We start from the raw sequence: 22,579 nt of genomic DNA on the forward strand, positions 1-22,579 counted from the left end.
TTTCCATCTGAGTAGGAGAAGTTCCCTGGAAGTGTGCTCTAAAGTGGCAGGAGGTTTTGATAGGGTTTGGCTACAGCCTCTGTGGGAAATTGGCTCCATCTCATCCTTGTGCTGGGTGGGAGATTTTCATCTCTCAGTGACACCATGTCGTGATTTGACACAGAAGGAGAATTTTTTCCAGAAGGAAAAGGTCAATTTAGATATTGACCAATTGAAAGTAGACACACCTCTGAGAACACAGAGGGGTTAAAAGCAGAATTCCCAGGGGAACTCTCTCTCTTTGGTTCCGGTCAGCGTGCAGTGCAAACCTCCCCTGCCCAGCCACGAGCTGGGTGTGGGAGGGGAAGCCCCATGGCCTGACGAAGGTAGGTCCCAAGGGTGGTGAAAGGACTGGAACCGGGCTGGCCCCTGCAGATGGAAGGGTGGAAGAAATCTGGGATGTCTCCATTTCCCCCACCCAGAGTTTCTCTCCCGAGAGGGAGAGAGAAAGAGACATCGGCAGTTCTGTCAGCAATTCCACTGCGAGGAAGGAGGAGCGGGGGAAGCTGCAAGGTGCCCAGTGCGTGGGAGTTGCTGGATGTCCGGGCATTGAGCCATCCTGAGAGTTCGGATTTTTAACCCTTCCTTGAGAAATGAAAGCTTTGTGAATTTTCCTTTCCCCTCCTCGGTTTGAAAGAGAGGAAGAGGGACACCTTGGACCCTGGGATGTTAGAAGGAGGAATTCTAGATGGGAGGGGGACAAGGAGTGGCTTTTGGCTGGACTTTTCCGTGTTAGCCACAACCTGAACCAATCTTCTCCTCCAAGAGGGACTGTGTTTTGGGAGGATGCCAGTGAGTCAAGAGACCTGCTTCAGCTGGGAAAAGACAAAAAGTGGAGTGAACGGAGAAAAGGTTAGGGGGTTTGTGGTGGCACCCCCTTTTCCTGGAAAGGAAAGAGAAGAGAAGAGAAGAGAAGAGAAGAGAAGAGAAGAGAAGAGAAGAGAAGAGAAGAGAAGAGAAGAGAAGAGAAGAGAAGAGAAGAGAAGAGAAGAGAAGAGAAGAGAAGAGAAGAGAAGAGAAGAGAAGAAGATCTCTGTTCTTGAGCCCTCGGCCCCAGGGGAAAATGGGGGGGACTGTGGTCCCAAACAATGAAAAACTGAACTGTTGTTTTCTCCCCTCTTGGCAGGGCATCCTTGAAAGGAAAAGTCCTAAAAGCAGTCTGTCCATCCATGCATTGGTGGTGCACGGAAAGGTGAAGGGTCACCATGGCAAACTTCTTCTCCGGGCGGTGCCATGTGTGACATGGAAACACAGGATGTGGAGCTGTGTTTCTTGGGGGGTCTGTGGCACAGGAGAGACTCTGTTCCCTCGATGGACTGAGTATTGATTGTCTGGAGGGTGGAAACCTGATTGGGGTCCAGATTGTGTCTCACTGTGGTTTGTTGGAGTTGGGTGGTGGGGGGAGGAATGCTTTGCAAGGTTTTCATTTGATCTTTGTGTGTTTTTTTTTTTCCTTCTTTAGTTTTTTCTTTTGTAGTAGTAGCTTAATAAAGTTTTTTTCAGTTATTAAGCTTGGGCCTGCTTTGCTCTGTTCTAGATTCCACTTCACAGCATTCAAGGGAGGGATCACATTTTCATGGGGGCACTGGCATTGTGCCAGTGTCAAACCATGACACACCAACACAACAGCACTGAAGCATTAGCTATCTGAACCACTGTCACTATTTCTTTTTTCCCTTTGGAAACAATCAACAAATTATCACAGTCATTTAACAAAAGGGAGACTTAAAGGAGCTTCCAAATTAAGTGATTCTATTTTTTATTTATTCGTTTGTAGTAATCTTTGATGACCACATTTGGATGCTTATTTATTAATGAAAGTCCAAGGGTGGATGTGAAAAAATAAACACTTTATTTTGTTCAAATATTTTATGTCTTTTACATACTTTATCTTTTCCAGATTAAAAATGTTATTTTGCTGTATTAAAAATAAAATTCCATTCCTGACTGGCAATTGTCATAAAACAGAAAAACCTATTTTTAATCCAGTTCATCTATTAACCACAACTGGTTCTGAGCAAACAAAGACCTCATTTTCACACTGTATCTATTCTTCCATCTGTAGAAACTGATGATGCAAGCATAACGGAAGGAGTTTGTTAACTGCTCATCCTCTCTTCATGGCTTTTTCTGTGTCACAGAAAACTCTAAAACTGGCAACAAAAAGCGGTTAGAACAGATCACTTTGTTGCCAAGGTAATATAATCCATGAGCTTTCAGAATAAGCAGATTTATTGTATGATATTTAATGTTCATGACTGACTAAGAAAAAAATTGTAACAGCTTTTCATGGGAGATAAGGTGCACATCTTTTGGAGTAGCAGTTTACAATTTTTGGGTAGTTTGTAGAGCCTATACTAGATGAGGTGTGCACCTCAGAGAGGTACACACCTCTTTAATTAATCAAGACTGCCAAGCCAAATGCCTCTGCATCCCAAGCTGTTATTTTAAGTGCATGTATGCATGAGTGCACAGGAAAAGGCAATATCAGATTTTTTTTCAGATTTGCAAGTAAAATTCAAAAGATTTTGAATTGTGATGGTCACCTGTAATTTCTGAGACATGACTGTCCTCAGTAAGGGAGAGTGACCAGGAAACAGTCAATTTTCAAGCATTCAATCTCAACTGGGATTTTGTTTGTCTTATTTGTAACTTCTGCTACCAGTATATAAAAAATATGACTTGAAATTTTGATTAATATGTTTTTTACTGCACCATTAAGCTTGTCTAGTTTACTAGCAGCATGGGGAAACTCACAAATACAACATTTTTTCTGCTCTCCAAATACAAATAAACAAGCTTGTGCAGGCATCCTCAAGGACCTGCATCCTGAAATACATTTATAGAAGTTAATGTTCAGAGGATATTTATGGGAAAATTGAAGTAAATCATGTCAAGATTCATATTACCAAGGTGCTGAATTGGGGGAAAGAATTCATTTTAGTGGAGATAAAATATCTCTCCAGCCAGAGAAAGAAGATACTCCAGAGCACTGGACTGAACACAGGTGCCTTGTCATTGAAACCTCCATGGTTTTCAGCCTGTCCACTGTGGCTCTGTGAGCGAGTGTTCCCCTTGGAACTGAAGTTTTAGGAGAGGAATTCACAGCACAGTAAATACCGATGATCTTTCTCAACTCTCATCTACCTCATTCGTCAATGTAATGAATCTATATATGCTCAAGGTTTTAAAAGATAATGTGGCTTGCTATTGGCTCTAATGGGGACTTTTTTTTTTAAATAACACGGAGTGTTGCAGTTCAGAGTAATTTTATTTCAATATGTTCATTTTTCATGTAAACAGTGGTCTGTTGCCATTTGGTCACATACACGCTGTTTTGCTACAGAAGCTGTTCATCAAATTGTTGACATTTCATTTTAGTGCACATTTGGAAAACAGATATTGTTGGTGGTGATGTTGTTTTGCTTTGACTTGGGAAATGCCGTATAGTGTATGTGAAAGCTCTGTGCACTTCAAGGAGTTTTCACCCAGACAAAAATTCCCAGACATTTTAGAAGGAAAATTAGACACTTCATCCCCAACTTCTTTCACACCAAGTGCAGCCTGCAATAATTGCAGGCAGAGTTAAAACAAATTAATAGAAGCACTTCCTCACACAGCATGAGGTCACTCTGAGGAGTACAGTCACATAGTTCATGGATTTGATTTTTTAAAGGGCTGGATAATTTTATGACCAATAATAACATTTTTAGTTTTGCATGCTAAGTGAGGTATAATTGGATTTCCTGCTTCATAGCATCAGCTACAGGGTCACTACATCACTACAGAGGCCAGGAAAGGATTTATTTACACAGACCAACATATGTTCACACTCATGCACACTTCTGCATGCAACAATGAATTTCAGTGATGTGTACCAGGGAATTCTCTGAATTATTGTGCCAGTAGCTCTGAATAGTTCAGGCCGGCATCTACATCTCAACAGGAGCCATGCAGAGGAACTGCAATAATTGCAATGCATGTGGAGCATGTGAAAATTGTGGGCACTTTGTCCATTTTTCAAATGGACAATGGCAAGTTTGAACCTCCTCACAGGAGGAAAAGAATTTGTGTAAAGTCCAGCTTCTAATATTCAGAAGGCTTCTGGCAATATGAAAGCTTCAGTCGATACCAGAGTGGGAGCTGTTGGCTGTAGACACAGTCACTAAAATGGGATTGTGTTTCATTAGCACATCCTTCTTTCTCCTATCATGGTCATTTCAGAAATCAACAGGAATATAAAAATAGGGGAGTATATCATAGATGCACTTTTAAAGTGCTATTTTTTTAGTAATTCTTTTGGTGAAAATTAAAGATTGATCTGAAAATTCAGACAATAATTGCTGCAGAGAAAATCCAGGCTATGAGTATGACAAAGTAGCACATGAAGACTCTTTTTATTTTACGATTTTTCCTAACATGTTATCTACACTGGCACATGAACCTATGAAATAATAGGCTGAATAGTAAGGTTATTAGAGGTATCATATATCATTATCGGCTTTCTTGGCTACCAGAATAAGATCTTGAAACCTTTTCTATCACAGAAACTAACTGTAGAATAGGAGAAGGGTCAGACACCAGACAGAAGCCAAAATATGTATGCTCAGCATGCAGATGCTTAGAGCATGCCAGAGGCAAGCAGTGATGACCAGGACAAGCCCTATATCCTGTTGATGCCACCACAGTTTGACCCAGTCATTAACAGTGCATGTCACTGAATCTTTTCTTTAGAGAGTTATGTTTTTAAAACAAAAGTACAACACTCATTCTGTTGAAATGCAAGAGGATAACTTTCATTACTGGACTGTCTGTAGTTTGAGCCATCCCCCACGTGTGAGTCATGGGTTCAGTTTTGTGAAGGGGCCAGGGAATGGGAAAACGCACAGGTATGTTGCCATTGCATGGTTAGTGGTCTCTGATTTGTGCAGGAAGGAATTAGCTTGTTTCTGCTGAATGGACACAGAGGAAGCTTCCAGCTGAATGCTGTAGAAGGTTTCATTGCTCCTAAGAATTGAATCAATGGGAGGGAGTGCTCTGTTCTGCTGCCAGAAATGTATCTGCTAAATAGAAAATAATCAAACAGTCAGCAGTAGATCCAAGCACTCCACAAACCTTAGTTTCTATGGTCTCACAAGGACTTATTTAGTTTATCTCCAATTGCCATTTCATTTACTTTAGAACTAATAAGGAAAGGTATGAACTGCAGTTCATACCTCCAACAAATCAGCCTCTTGCAGATTGCCTTATCCCTAGCCAGCCTGCCTAGGTTGTATTGTAAAGTGTGGTTTTAGGTAGCACACTCATAACTGAAAAATTACAGCTAGAAGCATCCCCTTTTACTTACAGTCTATTCCTCTTACACAGTGGGCAATCTGTTCAGACTTTTGCAATAAACTCTAATTGTACCAGGAAGCTCAAACTAATAAAGTGTGTGTGATCTTACATATCACAGAATGGCAAAGTTGGAAGGGACCACAGTTGACAATCTGGTACAGCCTCAATCAAATGTAAATTATGAACTGGATGATGCAGGTGATATTTCAATTTTCTGAAGAGTGGTAGACAATAAAAATGCAGAAGAAGTATAATTACATAAGAGCCAAAGATAATTTTATTACCTTAATTATAGGCTTGATATCAATAATTATTTGACTATGATGAAACTATCAAAAGTATGTTAAACAGAAAGTAGGCCAGAATATTATTATAGCAAGGTGAGTCCAGAGGGCAGACTGGAACAAAAAAAAAAAAAAAAAAAAAGCTGTTTAATTTTATCTGTGAAAATTTCTGACTAGTCATATAGAGAATATTGGAGAATCAAGGGAAAAGCCCTTCCAATTCTGTGAAAGGATAGGGCAAATTTGGTCATTATGTAGATATTTTTTCTCAAAGACAACAATTTACCTCAAAGAGCATCAAAAAGCAGTATATTTGTAGGATAATACAGAGAAAATGCATCAGTAATGGGTAGAAAATTTAATTTATACAGAGATAATAATTTTTCTTGTTTTGTTGAATCCATTTGTAGGATTCTGCACCAGAAAGAATGTTGAGGAAAACCGTCACCATAGACAAAAACCCAAACAGATTGGAATACATGTCAGGAGAACCACTACAAGAAGACAAAAGGATTAGATGGCGTTTTTTATGACAGAAGTACAAGGGAATTGTGTATGATATTTCAGACTACATGGTCTGAATTCTGTTGAATTCTATTCTGTGTAATTCAGGACTCCCCATACTTAAAAAATTGGGCCTCCAAATTAAATACTGTGTTTCGCCTAATTGTTACTGAAAGCCAAAGATAAAGCAGAGCATCTGGAATGGTATTATGCAGATTCAAACAAGCCCATGAGATTTCATTCTATTTTAATTTTTGGAAAGGCATCATTTAAAAAGGAAGGATGAGAGTGAAAAAAGCAACAGATTATCCTAATTACCTATTTTCTTTCAATTATAAATATATACTAGTTTATGCCATACAACATTTTCATGTAAGAGAATTATCCACAGGGAAATGGGTTGTATATGTGTTTGTACTGGGTATCACTGTAGCAGTGTCATTTTCTGTCTACTGGTGGTCTAGAAGATGATGGCAAATGTGTTATAACTCATCCCAAATGAAAGAACTGTACTTCCTTTCCAGACTTTCCTGAATGTTTGCTTTCTTTTATTCCTCATTTTATTGTTTTAGAACCCCAAACCAAAAGTAATTTCCAGTAAAAAATATAAGTTTGTCCTTTGTGTATGGAAAGCATAATTAAATTACTGATGTTTTAAAAGATGGAGTTTAGATCCTATTAAGGAGATTTCTATTTGTATTGATGAATTCATTTGACATCTGCTTACTATGTAAAATATTGCTGCTATCATCTAATGACCAGACATTCTGGCTCCATTCACTGGAAGTGTCATTCAATAGCTGCTCTTTAGCACTAAATGTTGCATTACGCAGAACGATGGAGTATTACGAATTTAATATATTTTAATTATTTTTTCTAATGTCGTGATTGAGCATTATGAAGCAGGTGTTCTGTAACAGGCAAACACAGTGCATTATCTACAAAGCAATTTTATTAAAATTGTTAGAAATGTTTGTGTCTGAAATATCTGAAAGCTTTAAAATTCATGTAGGGATATTATCCTCTGCCCAGTCATTTCCTTGGAATACAAATGCATGCAAATTTTAATTTCCTTACACACAAGAATTTTTCAAGAGAAGATGAGTGTTCCTTATGTTTTTCCATTTCATTTGCAAATTTTCTACTTTAGCATTCTCTCTGCCATTTTTGAATGCTAACAAAAATATCCTATAAATCAATAGAAACACTGCCAGGAGTTGGACTGCCACATCTTGCTGGACTCTACATTATTTTTATGAGGTGCTGTGTGCATTCACTATGTGTTGATTCCACAGCACATGAATTGGACTGCAAATAAACTTGCAGTTTTGGATTAAGAAGATGCTCAACAGGAATAACACCAATAAATTACTCTTTAAATAGGAGGTAGACTAACTGAGTTACTCAATAAGTAATACTATTTGATTTGGGAGTTTTTTGCAGTAGTGTGAGAACATTCCCCTTGGACTTTTCCTCAGAAAAGACTGACATTATGTTTCAGTGAAGAAGGAGAGAAAATTACCACAGCCCTACCCTTGCATCAAGATTAAAAGCCTTCCTCTTTAATGTGCTCAAGCATAGTGAAATGTTGGGGTAGGAGGGAAGGAGGAACTTGGATTGAGTGGGAAAGTGGATGGTGATTCTCTAACAATGCTGCTGGCAGAAAGCTGTGGGAAAAGGCAAGAGGCCCGAGGAGTGACAGAAGGCTTGTTTACATATGCCCTTGTGTTAGGTAGGTGGTTTCAAAGATTTAGCTTCAGCATTGACATCACAAAATCTCTAGGCAGACCATGGGACATAGCACCACACTGTGCACAAGTATTGTGATTAGGAAAGAATAGCAGAGTAACAATATCTATTTGTTATAAATCATATAGTGACATTAAGGTAAATTATTATATAAACTGTTGCAGGAAATGCGAAGTGTGTTTGTTTTTTACTGAATTTATCTGGGATCATTTTATAAAAAAAAAAAAAAGGAGTTCTGAAAAGTTTAAGGGTATTTGGTGAGAACACAGAGGTAGGCTCCAAAATCCAAATTCAGATGCTGAATATAAGTGGCCTTCAGAAAAGCTTAGCTGCCAGTGGCTCTCTTTGTCTCTCTTCAGTGGCAGATGATGTATCTCTGCTTTATGTTTTAAATTGGTTTAGCTGACACAGCATAAAATAATATACTTCTGAAAATCTAACTTAATTTATTACATCTTTACTACAGTATTTTATTTGACCTACAGCATGAGAGGGGATGCTATGTCCCAGAATGTGTCCTTCCTGTAAATTTTATTTCTAAAAATACAGGCAGAAAAGACACTGAAGGAAAGCTAATGATCAATTATGCTGGGTAGGATCAGGGAAATATTTACTTACCCAAATGTCAGAAATTACTGTGTCAGTTTTGATATTTCAGTACATCACCTATAGTAACTTTCAAAGGAATGCAGTCCATTCAGTGTTTTAATCTCTTTTCTGTTGGTGTTTCCCTTTAAAACTTCAAACACACCTAGGAACTCCCAGCATCTATATGTACTTTGCAGCTGTCTCCATCAGCCCACTTATTTGATCCTACCTTCAGAAAGATCATATTCTTTATGCTAATTATTAATTAATTAGGTGTAGATTTTATACTTGCATAGCAGATCATTTCCCAGCAGCCCTGGCTAACTGGAGAGGTCCCAGGTGAGTGGAGGTTACCCAGTATGACGCCCATCTATAAAAATGGCAGAGGGAGGATTTGGAGAACAATAACCCTGTCAGTCTGACTTTGGTTCTGAGGAACGACATGGAGCAGATCATCTTGAATGCAATCATGTAGAACAGGTGGGATAATCAGGAAAGTCATGTCTTGCTTAACCAACCTGCTCTCCTTCTATGACAAGTAGACCTGCTTAGTAGATGAAAGGAAGGTTTTGGTTATTGTCTACATGGACTTTATAAAGCCTTTGACACCATTTCCCACAGTGCTCTCCTGAAGAAACTGGCTGTGTGTGGTGTGGACAGGAGTACACTTTGTTGGGTAAAAAACTGTCTGGACAGCCGGGCTCAGAGTGACTGGAGTTACATCAGCTTGGGGCCAGTTACAGCTGGTGCTTCCCAGGGCTCAGCATTGGAGGTTGTCCAGGGACGTGGTGGAATGATCATCGCTGGAGGTAAAGACTTGTGGATGTGGTTCTTAGGATCATGATTTAGTGATGGACTTGGCAGTGCTGGATAATGGTTGGACTTAAGGTCCTTAGGGTCTTTTCTGATCTAATCAATGTTATGATTTTATGATCTATGGAAAGTAATTGGACAGGTCTTTTTCACTGTTTATCCTTGTATCAAAGGAGATTTTGCTAACAAAGAAAAATACATTAAATGCTTTGCTCTTAAGGTCAGGATAAATACTTTCTAGGAATTCTGTGGCCATTCTTTGTATTCTCAAACAGACATTATTTTTTTTTTTTAATTTTCCAAGGTTTTAGTAAAAATGCTGTAGCATGGGAAGATGGAGCGCTCTACACTGACCGAGGAGAGATAGAGTCTACAAGGCAGTTGCAGTGGGAATTGTAAAGCCTCTGAGCCTTAGTCTGACTGTCTGTGAAACAGATATGATAGTTATCCATCTTGAAAATCTCCAGTGACTACATCTAGAGGAATGTTTGTATTACTGAGCCTGAGCTGGTGATGTTTAAATGCATGTAGAGTCACATCACCTGCTTTCTCTGACAAGCGTAGTGAGATGCACACTAAGATGGACACCATAGCCTTCCTGAACTCAGTAGAAACGCTCCCAATGTGTTAATTAGGCTTTCAAAATATTAGCATGTGCTACATTTTTAAAACTGGCAGTAACATTGCTTTCTATTCATGAATTCATGTCAAGTGTTGCCTTGTTTGTCAAGGCAGTGCAGTGTTTTGTTTACAGATCAATTTTTTCAAAAGCAGTAAAAAGTGTTTGACAAAATAGGAGAATGTTCTGGTTAAAGGTGGTAAACCTTTTCCAATATGTTGTTCATTGTATTTCTTTTGAAATGTTATTACATAATTTCTGTGTTGACTCTAAAGTATTGAAATCACTATTTGAAATGAAAATATGACTGATTTTTTTCTCTCCTGGGGTATTTGATTCTGTATTTTACATTTTTGAGTGATTACTTCAACAGTGTAAATCTTCCTAACATAAATTTCATATGTTCTGAGATATTTACAGATAAAGTACCCCTGCAAGCAAACAAAAGGCAAACAAAAGATCTCATGTCTTACTAAATTAAGTGAAAAATTTTTTTACCTTAAAACAGTATTTAGTTTTCATTAGTAATAACTCAGTGATTTATAACTTAAAAGTAAATTAAAAGGTTTAGGAAAACGAAATCATCATCCTTAAATACTCAAATAGGAGTTCTCGATTCCCAATTTACTTGTCATATGGAGCTGAATGAAATCAGCATTGCATTTAAAATTTCAGATTTAGATTTTTAAGAGGTGTATTTAGGAAGAAGTTCTGTACAAGTTTGCATTATGTGTATATACATGCATATATACATAAGAATTTTGTTTACATACATATGTAAAAACCTACTTCTTATTTTTGCTTACAGTGACAGGCTCGTGAATGACAGGAATGAACTGCCCTTTCTATAATTCAGTAGCATAATAAAATCATGCATGTAAAGTAATTTCCAGATAACCCTTTTCAAGTCTTTCATTTTGCCCAAAGCATTTTGCAGTCAATGCACAGCTACAGCTTGTACTTCCTAAGATGTCATCACACTGTTTATACTGGTTCAGAGATTGAATGGAATATGACCTAAACTACAAGAGGGATCAGATGCTACAATGAGTTCTACATGTATCTTTTCTATTGCAGTCATATGTATTCAGATCTATTAGCTAGATCTGTATTTCAGAATCATGAATGTGGCTGTGATATTTTGAAAAAATCCTAATTCAGTGTCTGAGCCATCAGCTGAAGTAAATCTTCAAATAGAGTTGAATTTTGCATAGTGTTGAACATTAGACATTATTTTTTGCAAATTTATAGCATCTCTTATTTCTTCAAATACCTTATTAAATCAAAAATTTAATTACATTTTCTCAGATTTTGAACTGAGAAATGAGATATTGCATCTTGAAAATATTTTGCATTAAATAAAAAAAATCAGTTTTAATATTTTGCTTTGTTGACTAAAGAAGTAAACATCACATTTCTCAAACAGCAATAGTGAAGCTTTGAAGTCTTTTAGTAGATCAACTTCTTTAATGAGAGAACATAAAGTTGCTCATGCTCAGAATCATCTTTTCCTTTGTTAAATAATAATCAGCTATTTTCAATACTTCCATGATGTGACAGTGCTTTTAGTTACTGAGAGTTCTAAGACTGTAGTACAATTTATCTTTCAGACTGTCCCATTTATATAGCACATTCATTATTTGCATTTAAGAAAAGGAGGATAGAGGATCACATAACTTATACAAAAGGCATCAAAGTGATAATGCTTAAAACATATAACAAAACTTACCTTAATAGATAAATATTTCTAAGGGTTCAGCAGTAGAGAATTCTAAAAGGGAGAAATAGCGTACATTCAAGAATTAATCACTTTTTCCTTGTAAAACTCCATGAATTGTGTAGTTTAATTCAAATTTAGAGTAGTAATTGAGAGAAGCAATTAAAAAAATCTCTATGAAAGAACATGTATATTATGCAAAAATCCTTCCAACTATATTAAACTCTTCTTCCATCATGAGCTGTGCAACAAAACCACACTGACTTCAACTAAGGACCCAAATACTATAAAGGTGAACACTGCCAACAGCTTTGAGGAATACTGACAGTTTTGTAATTCAGAAGTCTTCGCCTGTGTTTGTGTTTTTCTTTCAGCATTGCAGCAATATACATACAGATGGATTAAATTAATACTACCAATCATTCAATACTAGTAGTTTCCCTTTAAAATCTCTAATATATTTTCCTATACTCTAGCTGTAGTATTTATGCATATTTAATCATGACAAATGTTGATAAAACAAGCAACAAAGCAAGTAGCATTTGAAGAACATTTATTTTTTGCCTATATTTAGGCTTTGTTGTTTAAATTAATCTGTGCATCATAGGCCATCTATAGCCATCTTTAACTGGGAATCTTTTTCTATTTCAATATTTAGCCCAATTTTTCTAAACAGTCCCCACTATCCCTCTCCCCTTAAATCAGAGAACACACTGCAAGCCTGAAAAAATACCAGGTAGATGATGGTTCCCTTCTTAGGATTTTCTTTCTCTGGTTGTTTGTATTGCCTGTTCTGCTTACAACCAATGTGGTAATACTCCAGAGACCAAAAAGCAGATCTTAACTTTTCTGAAGAATAAATAAAGATACATTTTTCCTGTGCTAAGAAGTACATTGATTAAATGTATGTTAAAGAATATTTATTGACTGCTATGTTACAGAGCAAGCAATATCATTCAGTCTTATTTTCCCTTAAATGCTGAAGGCAGTGCTGAACAAATGGTATGAATTAAACCAGTAGAGAATGAAATCTACATTATGTTAAAAATTAGATTTTTGGTGCTTTAAGCTCTTGTCCTCAATTTCTGCCATTTTGCCTTTTTCCTAATCAATTTCAGAAGGCAAACACATTCTTTAAAGTCTTTTAAATGGCATGGTGATGAGTCTTTGCAGAAAGTGGCTTAGGTAATCTAAATGTTACCTTATATCTTGACAGATATATGCTTATTGTAATTGCTTACTTTGTGTCCTGTACATGGAAAGACTGTGAATCTCAGAAATAAAGTACTGTGTAATGAATTAGCTCCAGTGATAACTACCCTTTTTATTGTACAGCAGAGTAAACAGCTATTAATTTAAAACATGTAAATTGGAAATCTGAGAACCATATCACTCGCTGTAGTGGGATGTATTTCTACAGAACGCGATTACTTCCATAATTCTTGAATATATAAGAATTGCTGTGAAGCAGAACAGTCAGACATTCCCATTAAGAGGCATCAACTGCTACCTCATTAAAGGACGAAAGACTCTGTGGCCATGAGAAGAATCTGTAAGTCATTTAATTTCTAAATTAAAACCTGAACTAGTTTAAGGATAATGAGAATAAAGATAAAGTTTAGAAATCTTAATATTTCCTATCAAGAAATAGCATATTCAGCATATGTTTGCAAGGGTTTAAATATTATGACAAACCCCTGTATAACTTGAAAACTTTTGCAAGTGACCTCTGAAAAGTGGGCATGCTTTTAATTGAGGGTACTTTCTAGGAAAAGAAAGAAAGAAAACACCAAAGAAATTGAAACCTGATTCAGTATGTCATAGAAGGATATAGCACTGAAAGTTATTAAGCATTTAAAGAGATACTCATTTTTCAGTTCTTTAGGGTTACTCCAGAGCTTATGCTTTGGTTATGCTAGTGATTAACACCCACTAGCTACCAGTGGGTGTCTACAACATTAGATGCCACTTGGCTGAACACAGAGGAATTCCAGGGAGCAGAACTCTAAAATCTCCTTTCTTAGACTGCCTTCAGAGCAGCTGTCCACTATTGGGTTTCTGAGACACCCTCAAGAGACCTCTAGGGTGTTTCTTTCACTCAGCTGCTTTATGAATGAATTTTAGGATCCTGAATTCTGCAATGGGAAAGAAACATATCTCTTTTTTATACCAGGGTGTCTAACTTAGGCAGATTGTGTATGATCCTGAAAATCTTAATGTATAGAGTTAATTTTTTTAGAAAGGCAGAACAATTGTAAAAATTTATTAGGTCAGATTTTTTTCCTTTGCAAAACAACACCTTTACAAAACTCTTTTACTGGGTAATATTTTATTTAATATTTTTCCTTTAAATTTATAGATCACCACACAGTGTATGCTAGTAAGACAAAATAAAGAAAAAGAAGTTATATAGTCCATGTATAGTGAAGAGAAAGTCAACTTTTTCAAATTTTACTGTAGAGTTTTGAATATCCTGAAAAAATGACAGTGCCATTTGATGAGACATAACACACATTAGGCAAGCTCTTTGAGTTTTGTAAATGTGACTTGATAGATTGGATTTACACTGAAGGAGGCAGCTTCGGTCTTGGACCAGCTATGATGCCTCTCCTGGTTTTTCTTTTACTCTAATCTTTCAGTATGCAGTGCCATGCATTAATTTCAGTTCAGTATTTGGTGATGGCCAGAACATAACAGAGGTTCAGTGAAGCTCATTATCAGAGACTCCCGGGTGCACATAGTCCCCTGCTAACTCCATATTTTTCCAGTCTCAGGTCCTGACGAGAGGCTGTCCTGAAGATCTCTGCATCCCAGCTCATTGTTAAGGCCTGTGCAATTCCTGCCTAAAGATCTCTTCTTTCAAATTTACTGCAAGGGTCTAAATATTTTTTGTCCTCAGGCTCTATTCTTTCAGACAGATCATCAGAGTTTGAATGAATGTTGCCTCTGGGTTGTCTCTTTTCAGTTGCAATTTCTGAACTGGATCTCTTGATGCACTCAGATTTTCACCTTTCAGCTTCAGTATTTGGGTTTAAAGAACCACTAGCTATAAAAGACTTTCCATTTTAATATTTTCTTGTGTCATACTTCAGTTAGATGTAGTTGCATTTGTCTTATTGATGATGCCCTTTTTACATTTCGCAACATTCACTGAGTTGCATTGCACAGGATTTTAGTATAATCTCCACTTCTACTTTTACTGTGTTGCAATATAGTGAGAATCTCCAATGATTATTTAATAATTTTTTGAAATCACTTACAAGTTTTGCTTGTATTTGAACATGAAAAACTGCCATCGATTTATCTCAGCGATAAACTAGTGTAAAACTGAATATGGACACATGCAGCCTTTCCAGGGGCATTTTTCATCTGTTTGTGTTCCCTCAGAAGTAATTTACATATCTGAATACTTGAAACTCGAATTTCAAAGATATTTTTCTTTGCTCCCTTTAACAAAGACTTGAAGTTTATGTTCTTGAATTCAGGTATTTAACATCAGATGCTATTTAATTCAGACACTGACACCCATTACAAGAAACTCTCTTCTTGAAAATGTTGAATGAATTTCAGTGGGACAGGATCTTCTAAAGGGGCAGATTTATCAAGTCAGTAAAAATGTTAATAGGATTCTAAATTTATTTATAGAAATACTCACTTATCATGTGCACAACATTGTTTTTTCAGGCTGAATTTCATTATCTGTAAGGACTGTGTGAATCAGGATGCAAGCATGGTTGAGAGTATGAGTTTTGATTATAATTATTCAAGATGGTGTCTTGGTTTAAGAAAAATTTTGGAGGAAACTTCCAAATGGGAATTTCTCTAGAAAAGCAAATTCAAGTGTCCTTTCCTCCCACCAGTCCAGGAAAAGATTCCTTTGGAGAAAAGTGGAAAAAACAGTTTATTTAGCAAAGTATTCAGAAGCATAAAAATTGATTAATATTAAATAATAGAACTTCTTTCTGTTCTGAAGAGATGGCAAATTCAGAAAGTTCTTGTTGTGAGGTGTAACTTGGCTCGCTCAGTCTTTTCATTCCCTCCAGCACTGGAATGCAATGTTCCAGGTTCCTGTGGGCCACTGGCATGAACTTTCGGTGTTTTTTTGGGGGTTTTCAGTCCAAAGCAGGGCTGAACAGTCCCAGGAGAAAGAAAAAACACAGTTTGGGGAACTTCTCTGCTTCAGCTAGCTAAAACCTAACTAAAAAGCAGAAAAGAAAAGAAGAGTTCTCTCCCACTGTCTGTTTGTGCTGCAGACACAGTCCAGGAGCGACATCGCAGAGGAGTGAGTGCAATTTCTGCAAAAAACCTGCACGTTTCTTTTTCTCTCCCTTTCTCTTTCAGAACTAATCTTAAAGGTGAAGAAATTAATATCCAACATAAACAGAATGGACAGCTGGGGATACAAGCATTATAAAGTCACCCTAAGACAGATGGATAAATCCATTTTGTGTGTGTCAAACACAAAAGCTCTTTTGGACTGTTTTTATGTCAGCTGGGTTGTTGGGGTTTTTTTGAATGTAGTGATAACTTCCTACAGGAGGCAACCTGTGGGGTGTGCTTTGCCATCTCCAGAACACATTCATACAATACCAGAAGCATTGTTTCTTATGGGTTTAAGATCAGTTGCAATAACCCCTTGGAGTGTTAATGATTGATTGGAGTCTATTGCTTTTATTTCCCTTTATTGCAATCACTTTGTCATATTTCATTGAAGTAATGAAGTTACAGGATTTTAACTTCTTGATCTGTTTAAAAACAGATATATAATAAACCTAGACTTGCTAATTTATTAGTTATATTTGTAAAATTTTACTGCAGGTAATTTAAAGGGTCATGGGTTGTGGGCATTTAAGAACCTAAGAGTTTTGACAAATAACTAACTCCCAGACAGTAAGTAGTTATTATACATGATGTGTTTCATAGCAGGTTTCCCTGGAAATATGATTTGTATTGTCCATTAAAAGTTCAGTGTCATTCTTTGTTCAAGGTAAGCTACATCACATTACTTCACATATTGTATGTGTAGGACAGGAAAGACACTTGGAAAATAACATTAACTAGCTGAAATGCAGTTATTTATTATCTTACATTAATCTGAAAAGTATCTTTTAATTCTTGAAAATGGAATTTAGATTCCAAGTCATATATGTACAGAAGGAAATCCCAATGTCTTGTTTATCCCCATTTTCAACAGAAGTGGATGATGCAAGACTATGGGGGGAAAAAGCCAGCAAACCTGAAGTATTCCTAAAATAAATAAATTAAGTAGGAAGTAGGGTTTTTTTCTGATATATACTAATCATGTGATGTGATTTTCTTGACTGAGTACTCAGCAAAATGCAAACTTATTTTTTCCAAAAATATGTTCTGTGAGACATCTTCTGCAATGAGGTTATATGAATCATTTCCTAATTTAAGTAAGACTTCTCTTTTAAACAATTATTAATTCCATTTAGAAGAAAACTAGTGTGCGTTCAGCAGCATAGTGTCACCAGTATATGAAATGGTGAAAAGATTTTTTTCTATTTGTTTTGTAATTAAGCTAATTTTACAAACAATGTTTGAAAAAGGAGTGTGTGTGAAATGCTAGTAGGGGTTCAAAAATTCTCTTTGGTCTTGTTCAAGATTTGGGATTTAAGAATTCAGTGTGTTTAACCTTTATTCATTTTTTTCCCATACCAGTGTTTGTGAGGTTTATGTATGCTGGACTAGGTTATGTCTTTATAGACCTCTCTTTTTGATATGCTTTGAAAATACATAAATGACTGATACCTCCAGGTTTTGACCTCTCATTAAAACCTCAGACCATTATGCTTGTTTGTCATATTTTCTGTTTCACAGGTGATTTTTTCCTAATGACCTCTAGTTTATCTTTTTATACAACCTTTTTAATTCAAACACCTTTTATTTATATTCAGTCATTGCTAATAAAAAAATAGTATTTCAAAATGTTCATTTGGACTCATTGAAAATTTTGAGCATCTGACGGATTATAATGGAGTCTCTGTTTATCTATTTGTCATAATTTAAGAATGGTGTTGCCCAGTTTAATACATCCACTTTGTCTCAGCTCCAACTGGAGCTGAAAAAGGCTGAGATTACAGGTTGAGATAACAGAAAATTACTGGAAACAGCAATAAGGTAAGCAAACAAAGTGTAACAGCAAGAGTATTAATAATAAAATGTGTAAGAAAAAGGAAACTATTTACATGGAAAGTCCCTGACAATAAACTAATACCGGACCGCTCTATCTGCCAGGTTTTAACAATTGGAAGGACCCCATCTCTCAGAAGAGAGAATCCCTTTCTACCACCCCTGGCAATGATATGAGGTGATATAGATGGACATGCCCCCTCATGGCTACTGCAGAAAAAATTAACCCTGTTCTGGCTGGCACCAGGACACTGTCACAGAACAGATACAATGGATCGAGGTACTCTGACATAATATATATTTATTTACAAACAAGACCAGGCTTTATTTTACTTGTCCCTATTACACTAAGGAAATAGAATGGTAGGACATACCAGATTAAAAATTATTTGAAGTTACTTTCTCAAGATAGGTACTTTGCATTACAGTGCAACTGTCTCATTTTGTGGGCAAGTCTTTTTGGATGAAAACCAACACAATTCTTCTGAAGACAACTAAAATTAATTTTGCTGACAATTTGACAGCAAAATTTTCTACATCTGCCTTTCTTTAATGAATAAGAAAAAGCAGTTGGACAAAGAAACAAATGAAGAAATTCATCATAGAATATACACAAAATCTGAATAATCAAATAAATAATTTAAACTTACTCTTAATGTCCCTTACTACTGCTAAATCTACTGCTAAAATTTGTGGATATGACTGCAGAGAACTTACATTACTCTGCATGGAAGCAATATATTCAGTTTTTGACAGACTAGATTATAATTAAGGCACACAATTTTTTTAATAGTCATAGCTACAACAGTAATTTAATCTTCAATACTTTAATATATTACAGTGTATTTAAGGGTAACCTGTTAGGAAATGGTATGAGAGTCAATGTGTGGAGAAAAAAGGTGATAATATAACTTAAATTATGTTCTAATATATGTTAATACATTAATATATTAATATACATGATCATGTAAGAATTCATCAAATAGTTGTTTTCTTGATGCATAAGCTTACAAAGATGACAATCAAAGCCAGTCAATAGCAACAATGTGCTCTCTTGTAATCTATTATTTACTGTTACTTTACACTTCTGAAAAATGATCCTTTTGATATTTTTTATCAGTTAGTTTCATTCTTACAATAAAGTAGAATAAATTTGAAAATGCTGCCTTTGTAGACTTCTTTGAATCACATGGGCATGTTCATCCACTGTGATGAATTAAAAAGTCTCAAACAGAAACCTGGCTACACAAAAAGAGATATAGGTGGATATTTTATATGTAGTTCAGAAAGATGATTTTTCTTTTTTAATTTAAAATTTTCTTTTTAGGAATGCTAGATGATTTCACCTTACTTCATCCTTCTCAAATAGCTGAGGTTTTACACTTCTAAATTTAATTTAAACTATAACAGAACACAACTTATTGCGTCAGAAACAGGACAGTATGTTTACTTGTTTACTTCTGCACCCTCTCTAGGCTAAAACACCAATTTTATTTTCCACATAATTGACCTTTCCTAAGCAATAGGCACTGGAACAAAACAGACTTCTCTAGCAAAGGGAGCTGGAGTTAAAAATATTAGATTTTGGTTACACCTGGCATAATCGATGAGACATGGGAGTGACTTTCTGCATTTAAATAAATTATATAAAAAAATAAATACATTCTTTTCTCAATACCTCATAAGGAAGCAGCAGTCTTTCAAAGGTTTAGTACAACACAACCCCTTTGCCTTAGATTTGCAAGTGCTATCCACGATGACAAAGTAGTACAAAATTGAGGGCAAGACAAGTCCTGAACTAAAATGTTATTTAGTTCTGGCCCTTTATTGCATGTGATCAAAATATAAAGCTCAAGTGATAAGCAGATGGACTCAAAACTCATCGGTCTAACTTGAAAACAGCATTGATTTCTCCCCAAAGCACTTCTGTTTTGTCTAACACTTGTAAGAAAGATAAGCTATTTATTTTTTGTTTTTTTTCAAATATCCAATAGGTTCCTTGCTACACAAATATCAAATATTTCTGTTATATAGCTCTGTATGTACAGAAAAAGGAAATCTAACAAAAGAAACCATGTACACTGTGGATGTCTTCATCTAGGGGCTTTCCCTAGATTTGTCTTACATATATTTCATATATTTCTAGATATATATTATCTGTCTCACTTTAAAGCACATATTGAAACCCAAATTATATGGATTATATTCTAAAAGTGATTTGTTTTCTCCTCTTCTTTAAAAAGGGAGCCTAGGGCTTCCTGCAAGGATATAAATTAATAGAATTAGATGTGGGCAGTAGGTGAGATGAATATCCAACTTACTTGGGTGGGGTTCTTGTTAAAATATTTTTTAGATATAAATACTCATTATTGTAAATTAGAATAACTCTATTGAACAGAATAAAGCAAGACGGTTGGTTATATAAGGAAGAGAAGCTATGATTTTTATCCAAAAAGACAGAAAATTTGACAATCTTGAGATGACCATAAAAAATAAGTTTAAAGAAATGGGTGGTATGACACATTTTATCATATACTCTTTTTAAACAGAAGTTTGAATTATTATGAAGTGCAAGCATACATACTAAAAGAAGGAATGAACTGACACTGAGCTAAGCTTTTGACCAGACTGTTCTCCTTTTGACCTCACCAGTAGACTGTGGTAGGGATGGAAAGGATTTCCATTGTGCCCACTAGAGCTGATCCTCTCATTTCCATGGAGAGTGAACACTGCTATCCTTGGAGCACAGACTTGCAATACTTTCCTTACTAAACACACCAGACATGCTTCTGTCTCTTTAAAATTTTTTTATTGTTTTTTCTACTTCCATGACTTCATCATCTGCAACACAGACCTTTTTTTGTCATTTGCTTCCTTCTACCATAGCAGTTTATGTTGTAGTGCCTTGGGAGAAGAGCTTTGCCTCTCTAATCTTACTACTCTGTAATTAATCCCTTGAGGTAGTGGTCCCTATAAAATTAAAACCTGTATTGTACTAGATTTAAAAAATGCTTGTCCTCTGAAAATACTGAGGACTAAAGAATCTACTTGAGTGCAGACCTGAAAAAATTAGTCATAGAAAAATGCATGAAGAAAAATAAAGTTGCTTTAAATAATCAGAATTTCAATACATTATATTTTTCATTCAGCTTTATTAGAAAATATTAAAGTCTAGGATTTTAGAATGTGTTTTACTAAGCATGGGGTTTGAAAAAAAACCAAAAACATTCTGAAGCAAGAAAACAAAATATTATCAGCAAAATTATAAAAATACTCTTTTGAGACTGTTAGGTTTTTAAAACTAATATTCCAAGACATTTTATTAATGCCTCATCACAAAGGAGGGCTTTTTCTTTTTCATTTTATAAGTGTTTTTTAGGAAAGAAATCATTAAATGAAATTTTAAATTGAAAAAGTAATAAAATAGATGACCCTAATAGGATTACCTAGGATATCACTGGATATTGATGTTAAAGTTATACTGGAATAATGACCTTTTGAAATATTATCTTGCCTATCTTGCTCTGAAGTCTCACGTCAAGGTTTCTTTTCTATGACTGTTGTCATAATTTTTTATCTGTGAAAGTGATAGAAACACCACATTTTCTCCCTTGCTCTAGTTAAAACTTTTCTTCAGGAGAAACAGATTCCAGATTCTCCTACACCAAATATGGTATAATAGGCAATTTACCATTCAAAATTATGATACTTGGTAATCTCATTCTGAAGTGTGCACACCCAAAAACTATCTGTTTTGAGAAACTATCCCTTTTGGTATTTGGACTTCTAACCACTCTGGGTTATGATGAATTAAAATTATTTTCAGCATCTCCAATCTATCAACTGAAGAGATTTGTTTTATCTTTCTCTTAAACTTTTTCTAAAATCCTTCTTTCTTTGAAGCAATTAAATAATCTCTAAAATATGTATATGCATATAGTTAGATTTTTTACTTATATTTATGCATATATATTTATAATAAAGAGAAGAAAATTATGGTTGTCTTTACCAGATGGTGCAGGCTTTACAAAGATATTTGTACGACATTCTTGAAATAATGTGTATATTTTAAAATGTTAATATGGATTCTTTGCAGACCAGAAAAAGATCCATATTTAATTACCCATCTTCTCTGAAACAAACTTTCAGTGAATGATCTTCAAGTTCTCAATACCTGTTGATACAATTGGAAAGAAACACACTAAATTTTCCTACGGATGGTTGAAGCTTTCATGAGTCATGCAGCATGAAAACACCAAAACATTAAGATCTGTCATGAGGAAAATAATACTACCATTTTTTTTTTACTTAATACAACCAAGCTTTTTAATATTTTATATACTTGCTGTAAATAAACATAAAGCTTTTCTTTATTTCACATCTGTCTGGTTTAGACACCAGAAGAAACTGAGCAAATGCTCTCATCCCAGCATAGTGTATGGCAAATACACCTCATGGCTATTCCTAAAATCTCAGAATTGTTGGAATTCAGCCAGTTCACTGCTCCATCAATTGCTGATAGATATTCTGTCACTGTCATGCCTTATCGCACCATGCTCAATGCTGTTGAGCTCTCAGAAACATATTTCAGCAGTAAATGATTCAGCAAGCAGAGAGAAATGTAGAAAGCTTTTTATATGCTTTGGGCATTAGATATGCAGGAAAGCTGATATTTTTTTGTCTTTCTTTTTTTTTTTTTTTTTCTGGTAGCAGCCCCCCTTTCTAAGCAGCCCTCTTCCTGTGTATATGCTGAGAGACAAAAAATCTGACCATACC

The 22,579-nt window shown here is 35.6% G+C and overlaps 1 protein-coding gene and 1 long non-coding RNA gene across 7 annotated transcripts in view; one reads left to right on the forward strand and one right to left on the reverse strand.

Annotated features, from left to right (window-relative positions):
* Nucleotides 1-22,579, forward strand: part of CNTN5 (contactin 5) — a 591,904-nt gene that overhangs the window by 13,036 nt on the left and 556,289 nt on the right. The window lies entirely within an intron of this gene.
* LOC110470011 (uncharacterized) overlaps nucleotides 5,079-22,579 on the reverse strand; it is a 32,036-nt gene continuing 14,535 nt past the window's right edge. Inside the window, exons 2-3 of the long non-coding RNA XR_002465338.2 lie at nucleotides 11,663-11,704; nucleotides 5,079-5,102 (exon numbers count right to left, since the gene is read on the reverse strand). This is a non-coding gene — a long non-coding RNA (uncharacterized LOC110470011). The remainder of the gene's footprint in view (nucleotides 5,103-11,662; nucleotides 11,705-22,579) is intronic.

This window comes from Lonchura striata, chromosome 2, assembly GCF_046129695.1.
Source record: "Lonchura striata isolate bLonStr1 chromosome 2, bLonStr1.mat, whole genome shotgun sequence".
In the NCBI taxonomy this organism is placed as follows: Eukaryota; Metazoa; Chordata; class Aves; order Passeriformes; family Estrildidae; genus Lonchura; species Lonchura striata.